Raw genomic sequence first — 11,549 nt, 5'->3', positions numbered from 1 at the left:
AATTTGATAGTTTGCCGCAATAATATTGTTGTTTATCACGCCATTATTGTGACCGTATGATTGATTAATATCTAGACGGTTTTGATTTACAGGATGCATCTTTGAATTATTGGAGAAGTTATCAAAAGTTCAAAACCCTAAAACGCTCTTGATATTGAATCGGAAAAACAAAGAAAAAGGGGCAACGTTATGTCTTTCAAAGTGGATAACCGGTGTCTTTTAATAGGCATTATTACAAACCCTAAAACAACTTCTTAAAACTTACAACTCTACAAATCCTATATAAGGAAGGTAATTGTTTTTCTTTTTTTAAGACAAAAACAACCATATATATGACAGATTCCCAGTTAAATTATAATTCCAACTGTAGGAATGAAATATCGCACATTCATTATGTCTGCGAAACAAAGATCATCTAACACAAGCGAAGACCATCGCACATAGCAAAATTAAGATGACGTATCTGGTGATGTCAGCACAGTCACGAGTAAAGTGTGATGATCTGTGCGAAGTGTAAAGTGTACGAAGTTGAGTGAATGTATAGGAGCGATGGTAACGCACAGTGATTCCGAAAATAAGGGATCTATTAGCTGTCATCCACTATGTAAAATCCTATATAAAAGGGAAAGGTTATCATGTAATGAGAGAGATCTTAGAAGGTGTTTTAGACAAGAAATTAGAAGAGAGAGTTTATTTGGAGAGCAAGTAAAGTCATTGATTATCTTGTATCCAACTTAAGATTCTAATGAGTAAATGAATAACTTTCACCATGATTTCTTAGTGTATTGTTAGATTCTTGTATGGATGTGGCTGTAAGATTTTCTGCAACTACATGTTGGCGCTGGAAACAACTTGGAGTGATATACCCTGTTGGTGAATTCGTTTAGAAATCAAGTCTGTGGAGTTTTAGATCTCACATTTTTCTTTAAACAATTGATATTTTCATCATTAGAACCTTTCAATTCTTTTTAAAATAGTCTTTCATTTGTTGTTACAAGAAAGTGGTAATGGAACGAATCGGATCTACTGTTGAACGAACGACGACAACTAGGAGGAGTAAAAGAATTGCTGAAAGAAGAAGAGGCGAAATTCCTGAACAACCAGAGGTAGGAGAAAGGGAAAATCAAAGAAATGCAAATCCAATTGGACCTTAGCGCATACAAGAGCAGAAAAATGATATTGATTACGATCGAGTGAGTGTTCATACTGCACGAATGAATTCTACGAATGAATAGGAACAACAAACTGGAGATGCAGGAAGGATTGAAGGAAATGAAGAAATTGTGACAATTGCAGAACTTAGATAAAGATTGATTGCACAACGGCGAAGAGAAGAAGAAGAGCGTACGAACTTGATATGTCATAATGATGATCTAAGACAAGAGAATCTTAGATTACAAGAACATAGATCAATAAGTACTACGCGATCAAGATCTAGGGCAAGCAGAAGTTCATCAAGACAAAGTCAATCTAATGAAAGAGATGCTAGGCGAGAGAAATCTTTTGATAATATTGATGAGAACTTACAGGTAGGTGATAATTTACAAGATCAACGTGATGAGAGACGCATAGAATATGACCAATAAGAGCAACCGCGTGAGCATCATCATCGACAAGAAGGTCAAAGGAATAACAGACATCAAAATGCAGGCGAGCGTCGCACACGCTATGGGTCAGGTAATGATGAAGAAAATGATCCAGAACAAGGAAGAATTATATTGCATGGTAGAGAAATATTGAGAGATAAATATGCATGCGAAGAAGAGGATGAAAGAAATAATGTTATTCGTGAACGAATGAGAGATGAAAGAGAAAGGCGTAGGCCAAGAAGAGAAAAATCTGAAGAACGAGAGATCCAAGAGGCCATGCGACAAAATAATCATGAGAATATATTGAGGCAAGCGATATTAAAAAGACCCATGCGACATGATTTAGATCAAACTATGAGTGAAGAAATTCTTAGAGAAATGGCATAGCTAAGAGAAATGATGACTGCGCGCAGAAATGTTGGAAGAAGCGGTAGAGGAAGCTGGAAAAACACCCTTCGCGAGGAAAATACAAGTTGCAATAATACCACCTAAGTGAAATTTAACAGTATTCACAAGTATATTTGATGGAAGCACATGTTCACTACGACATATAAAAGCTTACAGCCGATCTCTGTTGCAATGGGAAGAGAATGATGCAGTATTGTGCAAGTATTTCCCTGCGAGCTTAACAGGGGAAGCTTTGCAATGGTTCAAAGGGTTGCCGGTGGGGACCATTAGATCATTTCGTCATTTACAGAACGTCTTTATGGGACAATATATCAGTAATAATATGTCAAGACCAGGGATTGAGATGGCCTTTGGACTTCGCAGAAGGATCAATGAGAGTTTGCGTCATCTAACCACGCGTTGGAGGACCATGTGTAGTGAAATGGCAAGACGAGTGGATGAACGAAATCTTATACTAGCTTCTATCAATGATCTTTTTCCTACAGATTTATTATATACACAGATCTTCAGGATAAAGGATACCATAACAATGTCAGAGTTGTGCGAATTTCAAGAGGAGGATATATCACTTGAGGAGAAGCAGAGAGATATGGAGTCTTACCCAGTTGCGATATCTAATGCGAATAATGGGAATACAAGTTTACTTCCAAGGATGACAAATGCTGTTGCGAGTACATCATAGGGAAATCAAGGAAAGAACATTAAAGAGGTGGAACAAAAGTTGGTAGCCATGGATAGCGCAGATCAAGAAGAATTCGAAAGAGAATGTAAAAAAAAACAATTTCAAAATCATGGAGGAAATAATAAGATTCAAAGAATGGATAACCCTACAGAAGGCTATGGAGGACAACAACTATATTATAATAGGAAACAAGGAACTGGGAAAATAGTTTGGGAATAGATAAACTTGCCAAAGTTGAATATTACAGTGGACAAAATCTGGGAAGTTGTTATACTAATGGAAGAAATTCCTGAACCACATAATGTAGGAAATGAGCCACCACCAGGAAGAAGGATCAAATAATTTTGTGTATATCATCGCTTTCATGGTCACACAACAAGTAATTATAGAAATGTGAGGAAAATCATACTGCGAATGATTGAGCAAGGAAAATTGGATCACTTCTTAGCACAACAGCCACAGAATTTACCACCACTACCACCAGGAGGAAATGCATATGGTGCGGAGAAAGGAAAGAATACATACATAATTGAAGTTGGTACGAAGACGAAGAACCTGTATTGTAATTCGATTACACATTCGTTCAAGAATATAGAAGACTTTCATGACAACATCTTAAGTCGGGTGGATACGAGAGACAATTATGGAAGAGAAATCTTTAACCTTGCGAAGGTGTCACCATTAAAGTATTGGCAAAAGCATACTATTTCGTTCAGTGCAGAAAAAACACCGGGAGTAGGAGAACCACATGAATGTCCACTAGTAGTGAGGTTAGGGATTAATCCGAAGGCTAAAGTAGAGGATGACGAAAAGGTTGAAGCGAATACTTGGTCTATAAATAGAATACTCATAGATCCTAGGAGTTATGTTGAAATTCTATTTTATCATACATACAAGACTATGGGCGGGAGAGATGACGAATTAATTCCTTCAACTTATAAAATTTACGGCTTTAATGGTGCTGCGAATAAGCCAAAAGGAGAAGTGACAATCCGAATTGTATTCTGCGTTGTTGATGTCGAGTCCCCTTATAATGCTTTGATTGGAAGACCATGGCTGCATAGTATTTTGGGTGTGGCTTCGACGTTCCATCAATGCATAAAGTTTCCTTTACCTCAAGGTCTTGGCATAATAACAGGATATACAAATGAAGGAAGAAGCTGTTAGGAAATTGATATTGACAAGTGCGAAGAGCGGGAATACAAACGAAGAAATTGGAAGAAGCATGCTAAAGATAATCAAAGAGGTGAAAGATTAATGGTAGATGTAGTGTCCAAAGATGGAAAAACAGATAAACAGGGTACTGAAGCAAAATCTTCTGCGAATAATAATACCAAACGAGCCAGAAAGATTATTTCTAAAGAAGGAGAACGAATGCAGAGACAGAAGTTGTGTTTTTAAGAAAAAAGTGAAGTGTGTGACGATTCTCGCACAGAGGAGTCTCTGCGAACTTTAAGAGATGAAAAAAATGAATAGTATGAAAGGCGCAAATGTTTTTCTTCATGAGTAAGAAATTAAAAAGAATTCTATGTACTAGAGTTGTATAACTCAAGAGTAAGAATGGAATGAAAAATTCTATTTTCATATGATGATATCATATCAAGAGAAGGAAAATGTAAGTCATAATAATAAGACCTTAATAGAAGGCAACAAAAATAAAAACTCTAATTAGGGAGGCTAGGCATCCGAATGTGGCGTGCAACCTAGTTCGCATAAATGCAAGAGGAAAAAAGTAAGACCTATCGCACGTCATATTCGGGGAAAACCTGGTAAGCATGAATCAAGGGAAAGCTACATCGACCCTGGAACTTGAGTCATGGAGATTTGGGGTGAGAAAAACGAAAATACCTATCCAGGAAAGACACCTAAATCGAAAGGTTGGGGTAATAAGATCTTTCCCAAGGAGTGCAGAAACTCGATCAGGGCGCCGAGGTACACGGTTGAGTCAAGACTGCCGGGGGCGGTACCTTGCCACTCTTGACAATTCCTGACTATGATGCACTCGGTCCTAAGATACCCCACTTAGGGTGCAGTCTCGTAACCATAAACCTAATCGGTGGAGGGATAAGAGACTGCGAAATCAACTGGTTTTTGTATTACCGGATGGGAGGAGCCAACCTTAACTCGGTATAGGTAATATTCCTCGAAGGGGCAACCAGGGGGAAGATAAGGACGACACCCTCCATTAGGGAGCTGAATTGTGTCAAAAGACTTAAATGTCATGAGGCTTTTTACTCATGGGAGTATTAAGGATTGTCATATTTACGCACATAAGAGACCTGAAGAGGTAATAATACAAGAAAAAGATAAGGAGAGATCAATGGGTCGATACACTGCAGTGTAAAGACGTCGTGCGATTTCGTCGCACAAGAATAAGCAATTTTTTTGGGCAAAATAAGACCTTTAATTATGAAGGAAAAATAAGACCTCGTGACAAAAATATTCTAACTTTTTTTTGCATGAAAAATGAATACACTGCGAATAACTTTGCATTAGGACGACATTATGTTCATCAGCCTATCAATATGTGACAACTAATAGAGGCAAGAATGGGAATGCAAACGTAAGGGGAATGTTATTTTCCCCATTTGATAGTCTCATGCACGTGCAAGAAATAATGACATTTTAAAGAGTGTTAAACCTATGTGCGAATACAAGTATAAATCAAAGGGAACATATATTAAAGGAGAAAAGATGCTCATTCCAAAAGACATGTTCATTCCAAGAAACATGAAGATATACAAGAGGCAGAAAAATAATTTAAAAGCAAGTGAAGAATGACTAATTTTTATCTTCATCATTTCGCTCGGCCTCAGAATCACTAGCTTCTTCTTCATATTCTTCATATTCTTCCTCGCTGTCAAAGATATCAGGAACAATCTCATCGGGTGGAACGTCTACGAATATATACTTAGAGAAAGGAATAGCATCTTCCACACATACTTTCTTAACGGCTGCATCACGAGCGCGAGTGGCATCCTTGCCATTATTCGAAACAGTAAGGATGTAATTCTTCTTTAACTTATGATACTTGGAGTTGCGGGAAGATAATTGCATCTCTAATTCTTCAATCATCTCAAGATAGTTCTTCTCTTTCTCTGCGAAGAATAAATAAGCAAGTTAGAGTTAAACAAGGTATCATCCTGAAGAAATGACAAGTAAGACAGAGCAACTAATGACCTTCATGATTGGAAATAATGTCTTTAACCAGTGCAGAATGTTCAGATTGAAGGCTCACGTTTACGGCTAAACCCTAGATGGCATCGTTCATAACCCTAGCAACCCAACTAAATTCAGCGTCACTTTCTATAAGTAGTTGAGAGAGAATTAAATTTTTTTCCTCAATAAGTGCGTTCTTTTCGCTCAAAGCTAAGTCACGTTCAACTTGAGATTTAAGGACAGTTTCTTGGAATTTTTCTAGTGCCTTCGCACCCTTGAGAGCAACCTCATCTTTTTCACTAATGAGTTTGTTCTTCCTTGGTTCCAAAATTTGAATTGTCTCTTTATTCTCATGGAGACGACATCTGAAGTTATTGAGTGTAATCAATAGGGGTCTATGATCCATTATAAGAGCGGTATACTTCAGTCTTAATTCTTCCAACTAAGATTCTCAAATCCTTTGGTAGGATAATTGTTTAAAGAAGAATTGAGATGTTCTAAAAGAGTTTCCTCATCGGAAAAATTGGATGCTTCACCAGAAAGGTTATAAATGTCTGCGAATATGGAAAAATAAGAAGCGCGAATTATCACATAAAGCAAGGAGAATGGGAATGATAAAAATTACGTACCCATAAGTTTATCATTTCTTTCTCGGATTTCGCGAATACGCTCGGAGTTGGAAGAATTTTCAGCTTTAAGCTTGGAATTCTCTCCCTTCAGCTTGAGGAGTTTCCTTTGGTAATCTGAGGAAACCACATAAGATAAGCGAGATACCTGCGAAAGTATAAGGGAGGAATTATGAAATAAAAAGAAAGAATAAAAGTAATAATTAAAGAAACTGCGAAGATGAGAAAATTATCATAGAACCAAACGCATATTGGAAACTTGGGTTTATTACAGAAGCAGCTCCGCGAAGAGATGGATCCTACAAAATGGAAGCATCGCAGAATTTAGAAACCATTCCAAAAGTGCGTTGTAATTCATCATCATTAATAGCTGACATTGTATCAGAGAAAAGGGTATATAAATCTTTCATGGAGGAGTTGATCGATGGATCTTCAGAAGCAAGAATATCATCATCGTCAGATTCAGGGCTTGAAGAAGGGTCAAATTCTTTATGCTTCTTGGAAAGATCCGAAGAATACGTTTTGGATGAAGATTTAGACATGGGTTTCTTAGGTTGATTCTTAGTTTTACCCATAGTTTTAACACCCGAAGTTTCAACCTGCGTGAATAACCAAGATAAGGAACAGAGGCAACAATAATGTTAAAATTAGAGAAAGAATGTTCCTTACTTCGATATTTTGCGAAGATGACGCATCGTGCGAAGTCTTGGCCCATTTAGCCATATTCTTTGACTTAACAATCTGGAATTGAAAGAGTACGAAAATAAGAAAAAAGAAAATAAAGTTATGCGAAATTTAGAATACTTCTGCGAAAATCTCATACCGCTTTCTTATTCTCATCTTCGGACAGAGATAGTTTCCAAGGCTGATAAGCAGAAAATTTCTCAGGCAAGGGAAGATCGCAACCATCAGCAGATTTTCCCAACACATAAGGACCTTCTAAGATTACAGGGAAATTAAGCCAACATGTGTCATTGGACCTGCGAACAGTACTATTGGATTTTTCATTCCAATCTACATCTCGCATAATCTTCTCATCTTCAGAAATGCCATCCTTTCTTCTTAAGCGAATGGCCCACTTGGTTGATTCATTCTTCATGATCGCAACATGGTAGTGTTTGAAGAAGTTATCAAGAGTATAATCAGCAGTATACATAGCTTTATCATGGAACAATTCATTCCGTACTTCATAAGAATAAGAAGTTCCTAATCCTGCTACGCGACGCGAATATTCCAAAATTATTCTAATAGCATCACCACTAAGCTGAAATATCCCCCGTGCGAATCAATTATCAGCCAGAATTTCGTAAAACAAGGGGATTTCTGGATTATACAATGGGATAGGATATTACTCAGAAGTTGTCTTAATGATACGATAATCTTCTGATCAGTCCATTGTACGGAATTGATTAACTCAAGATTGAGTTTGGATGAATAATCAGAATCAGAAAAAAAAGGAAGCGAATAACCTCTAGTATCAAATTCTTTCTTGAGTTTGGTGAATTCTATCTCTATCTTTTTGCCAGCAGGAGCCATTGTAAGAATGGGAATGATGGGTTTATAAGTAAAAAAAAAAAAAAATCTTGATCAAGATCAAATCAGTGAAATTGAGATTAGATTATAAGAAAAAGAGAGGAAAACGCGGAGAACAATAAAGAAGATAGGGAAGAGATGATAGACTGTAAAAAAAAAAAAAAAAAAAAGATGATGAAGAAGATAAAAATTGCAGTAACAGGTGAAAAAGAAAGAAGAAGTAAAAAGAAGAAGATGAAGGAAGATATATAAGATGATTTACTCTCTTTTCCCGAGGTTTATTTCATTTAATGCGAAGAATAAACGGATAAAAAGGAGCGGTTATAAGGACGTGTCAGATAATGAATGGTCAAGAAGACACGCGTAAATTAGGAAAGCTCAGATTCCGGAAGTGTGTTGGCAAGGCAGAATATGAAAAGTTGAACACGTGCGATACTTTAGGATGGGGATTTCTCATATCGCTCACTCTATAAAGAGAACGACATGAGAAGAGGAAAAACGTAGGAGTGAAATATCGCACATTCATTATATATGCGAAACAAAGATCATCTAACACAAGCGAAGACCATCGCACATAGAAGAATTAAGATGACGTATCTGGTGATGTCAGCACAATCACGAGTAAAGTGTGATGATCTGTGCGAAGTGTAAAGTGTGCAAAGTTGAGTGAATGTGTATGAGCGATTGTAACGCACAATGATTCCGAAAATAAGGGATCTATTAGCTGTCATCCACTATGTAAAATCCTATATAAAGGGAAGGGTTATCATGTAATGAGAGATCTGAGAAGGTGTGTTAGATAAGAAATTAGGAGAGAGAAAGTTTATTTGGAGAGCAAGTAAAGTCATTGATTATCTTGTATCCAACTTAAGATTCTAATAAATAAATGAATAATTTTCGCCATAATTTTTTAGTATATTGTTAGATTTTCTGCAACTACACCAACATTGCACCTGATTCTGCTGGGTTGCCGTATAAAGTCTTCTAAGTTGTGCTCTAAGGTTACAGCTGCATCATCCTCGAAATTTAGCTCCAAGATAAAAATGCAACAGATTCTTTCTTTCCCGTTCTGAGCCAAATGGATAAGTGATACATGGATACCAAAAATTAAGAATTACTTACTTGTAGGAATTAAACGGGTAGACAACGGCAAAAACTAAGTAAGTTTTGCATCATTGTCGAAAATCATAGCGCGTCTCAGTGCTTGGACAATAAGCACACACTATTTTGCAATTTTCAATACACTCAAATTGAATGGAACAGTACATTATCAATATATCCAACTAACATCAGACCAAATTTTTAACGGAGAAGTTAAGGTCTTCGTAATCAGTGGTTCTGACTAACTTTGTAACTTGCCGTCGCAGGTTATAAGAAGTTGACCAATTGACAAATGACAGTTATTGTGCATTTTTTGTAGAATTTGGATTAGAATGGCAGGATTAGGGAGGTGCCTTAGCAAAAGCTCTAGTGTTAGCAGTCTTGCCAGAAATCAAAGACACTACTCGACTATTTGTCCTACGTCAGGTGTACAAGCCACACGACAATGATACTGTTTGGTTCTTATCTAGTACTCAGCGAGTTTTAATGCAGAAACATCTCTTTTGCGAATGGAGTGTAGCAAGTCCAAAAAAATGCAACAGATGTCTTTCCCATTTTAAGCCAAATGGAGAAGTGATGGATGCCAAAGTACAAGCATAGTAGCTGTCACACCTTTAGCGAACTGCAAATTTATAGTACTACAGAGATTAATCAAATGACAACTCAAGCAATTGCATCTTTGTTGAAAATCATAACGCCTCTCGATGCTATTTAGGCGCATGCGCCTTTTGGCCAACTAATCCCAACAACACCATTTTGCAACTTCCAATATATTTAAATAGAATGAACAAGTACATCATCAGTGTATCCAGTTACCCTCAGACCCTAACCGCTATTTATATATACAAATTACGACATTTATCAGCTTTAAATATTTTGTTTACTCTGTTCTACACCTGTATTACACTAGCGTAGAACAAGTGGAAGTAGAGTGATCAAATAATGCAGGTAACAAGTACTTTCTTCCATTAGCTCCGTTCGCGTTACAACTTGCACGCGTACTTGGATCAACCAGCAGATCACCTGCATAACCAGGGTAAGCTCCTTTGCCGTATATACCTGTACAAGCCGAAGCAACTTCTAACGAGCCCCCAGCTTGTCCTTGGTAATACCCATTTCCGAAAGGGTTCGTTGCAGTACCAGCTAATAAAGTAGCAAGATTGATGACCATACCATCTACACCAACATCATTGTTTGGTGCAATTAATGGCGAACCCTGTGGTCCGTAAATTGGTTGGTGGAATGGCCAAGCGCAATGCCCAGGACATTGAATTTCAGAGTTTCTAACCCAAATGTAAGCAAATTTGGTTTTCTTTGATGCAGAATATGAAGATCCATGAGTACCACATCTACTTGAACAGAAGCCATCGACAGTAACATCAGCTGAAGTTAACACAACATTAATTGCGTTACTCTGTTCACCTCTTGATGCTAATCTAACAATTTTCTTGTTACTCAGAGATTTTCCCAATGATTATTTCTCATCCAAGATTTGTCTCTCTAATTTCAAAACCAGAGAAGTGGGTTTCTTTGAAGAAGTAGGAAGATTGTAGTACTTTTCTATTTTCTTCCACCACATAGAAACTGAAGGGGACTGAGTTTTGGGTGTGTTGTAAAGAGAATTGAAGAAATCAGAGATAATAGCTTTCTGGGCAGGTTTGAAATTGCCATACCAGATGAGATTAACAGAAGTTGGAGCAGAAAGAAGTGGACCATTGTGGTATAGTAACGGCATAGCTGGTTTATCTTGGACTAACGCATTGAGTTTTCTACCGGTAGCTGAAGATAAATGGAAGAGGCAAACAAAAAAAAAGGAAACACAAAATAGAAGAAGTTGATGTAGAAGAAACCATTGATTGTAAATTTTGGCTAATCAGAGAACTAGTGAGTGTTTTTTAAGTGTTGTGTTTAATCAACAGGATAAATGATGTGAATAGTAGATAAAAGAATTTGTGTTTATATAGGATGCGGGATAGATAAAGGTATGCTTGAAAATTTAGAAGGAGCTGTTAGGAAAGAGCCAAAGGTGTGACACTACGACCAGGTGTTTTTCTCATCCTTATCATTTTGGTAGTACATTGAACCAAGTTGGTAAAGAGTGATTACGAGGCAGCTGGTTTGGAGGCTCACAAGGGATTATCTAGGGAGATTGCCAACTGGAGTAGTAAAATTGTGGTCGTGTCATTGTGGCCGACAAATTCAAGAAGAAGTCAGCTCATATGGAAGAGAGCTCCAGCAGTCCAGCTGCATGGATGCCAAGTTGGTTCAGAACATTCTTTCTTTAGTGATGTCACACGTGAGGCATTTAAAATGTATGCCTAGGCGTGGCAATTGGCATGGCCTCGCCCAGCATATTTGATTCCTGGATCAATTATTTTTAAACCGAGTCAGAGCATCAGAAACCATGCAACTCATAAATGTGTTTGAGTGGACATACAAATGCAGGCATGA

At 37.4% G+C, this 11,549-nt stretch overlaps 1 pseudogene; it reads right to left on the bottom strand.

Annotated features, from left to right (window-relative positions):
* Window positions 1-9,871: 9,871 nt before the first annotated feature.
* On the bottom strand, window positions 9,872-11,003 carry LOC113285369 (annotated as a pseudogene).
* Between the last annotated feature and the right edge of the window lie 546 nt (window positions 11,004-11,549).

Source organism: Papaver somniferum, chromosome 6 (genome assembly GCF_003573695.1).
Source record: "Papaver somniferum cultivar HN1 chromosome 6, ASM357369v1, whole genome shotgun sequence".
Lineage (NCBI taxonomy): Eukaryota > Viridiplantae > Streptophyta > Magnoliopsida > Ranunculales > Papaveraceae > Papaver > Papaver somniferum.
The sequence above is the reverse complement of the archived record's forward strand: the minus strand, read 5'-3'. Positions and strand labels throughout refer to the sequence as shown.